General features: G+C 33.9%; 1 long non-coding RNA gene across 1 annotated transcript; it reads left to right on the top strand.

The window, feature by feature from the left end:
• Positions 1–105: 105 nt before the first annotated feature.
• Positions 106–1,735, top strand: LOC116351970. The gene is made up of 3 exons (XR_004202238.1): positions 106–503; positions 571–837; positions 899–1,735. It is a non-coding gene; the product is annotated as an uncharacterized LOC116351970 (long non-coding RNA).
• The last annotated feature ends 300 nt before the right edge of the window (positions 1,736–2,035 follow it).

The raw sequence follows: 2,035 nt of genomic DNA, 5'->3' as shown, positions 1-2,035 counted from the left end.
TTTTTTTTTTTTGGAGATCACATTTTTGACGGAAATCTCTAGCAAATTGAAAGAATTTTTCGCGAAAAACCCTAGCAATTTTAAAGATTTTTTTCCATTTCTGAAGTTGATTAGCAAAAAAAAAAACAGGTCTTCAATTTCCAGTGAAAAATCCCTAGCAAATCGAAAGATTTCTGTGCTGCCGTCGGGGGAGGGGGGGTTAGCGCGGACGATTTAAGAGGGGGGGTTATTTGGGCTTACACCCCCCTGTGCCCATGTATGATCCCTTGTATGGCATACATTCCCTGTTAGGTGGTTACGAGTTTTTGATAAAAATTAGGTTTTAGACGTCGACAAGGTTCACTATGGTTACTTGTCGAACACCATCCCTGTAAATCACAAATTCCTATATTACAATTAAAAAACAATTAACTGATTCCAAAAAATTATTATGATGGACATTTCATGTACATATTGGGAATCGAATCAGGAATGAAAACCTGGAATGCTACGGTCCGACTCTGGTAAAGGCATTCTATTTTTATCGTGTAATTTATTCTATCGAATATGTTGTTCTTTTTTCGCTTAAAGATGAATTTTAAAATAAATAGCAAAAAATACCACTACTACCAAACAGGGAGTGCGAAACTCAAAGGTATTTGAACAGAATGATCGAAATAACCGAACTCGTTACGAATGCCGACTCCAAAGGCAGAAAACTGGAAAAATTACATAACTCATCGTCTGACAATTATGAAGAGAGCCATTGCAGTGTACACGACCGAAAAGTATACCCGGCTACAATTCGATAAATACATTGAATCAAATCGTGTATGCGATAAGTTTGCTGCCATGCTGGTAAGAACATAGTATATATGTGATTAAAAATTGAATTAAATTGATCCTTGTTTCACAATAGACAAATCGCAAACCATGCATCATTTTCATGGGAGCGGCACAAATATCGCCGAACTCGGCGATAAAGATAAAGAAGAACATAAGATGTCCAGACAATCGAAATATTAAAAAATAAGTGAAGAAAACTTTTTATTCTGATACAAATTTAACGTGATTTTATTTATAAAATGCTAACGTTTTCGGAAACAATGTTTCCATCATCAGGCGAGCTATAAATCTGAAATCTGTACAAAAATTGTGTCATATGTTTACTACAATTAGAAAAATTAGTTGATATTTAAAATTATGATACAAATTTGAAAAGAGAAAAATAGAAAAATAATTATGGTTACATTGATGACAATATTAAGTAATGGTATTTATATTGAAATAGATTTAAATTCAAATAAAAATTATAGATCCGATGAAAGTAGGCGCCCACATATTGAATATGTAATCTGTTGTAATTGGTGATGTTAATTTGTACAGAGAAGTTTGTACTTGCGTATTTTGGATGTCCATGTTATGACCCATAAAACAAAACAAAGATCATATCATATCATCGGGGATCACTGCAATATGAATACAAATACAACATAGGCGGCGTTCAAATTGAAAGAGTCTTTATAATAAGGGACTTGGGAGTGTTGCTTGATGTGCAAATGAATTTCAAATCACACATTGAGCATGTCACGGCTAAAGCCAAATCAAGACTGGCTTGGTTAAAGTTCTACGGCAAGGATTTCGTCGATCCATGGACGCCTTTATTTTACATTTGTATTACCAATCATCGAATATGGATCGGAAATATGGAATCCACACTACGACAATATGTGCAAAAGAATAGAGCCAATACAAAAACAATTTTTACTTTATGCGCTAAGGAGAATGAACTGGGATAGCTATAGACTTCCAAAATATGAGCATAGACTGCTGTTTCTACAAATGATTACGCTGGAGGAAAGACGCAAGATGGCGCAAGTGTCTTTCATCTTCAAAATTATTAATGGAGATATGAAGTCAACTCATATATCAAACAGTTTAAATTATTATGATTCAGCGCATAATACCCGTGCAATACCGCTTTTTAATATTCCAGTTAGAGGAAGTGATTACACAAAATATGAACCAATTAATTATAAGCTTATTACATTCAATG

This window comes from Contarinia nasturtii, unplaced genomic scaffold, assembly GCF_009176525.2.
Source record: "Contarinia nasturtii isolate CC-2019 unplaced genomic scaffold, AAFC_CNas_1.1 Cnas_scaffold_6702, whole genome shotgun sequence".
Lineage (NCBI taxonomy): Eukaryota > Metazoa > Arthropoda > Insecta > Diptera > Cecidomyiidae > Contarinia > Contarinia nasturtii.
The sequence above is the reverse complement of the archived record's forward strand: the minus strand, read 5'-3'. Positions and strand labels throughout refer to the sequence as shown.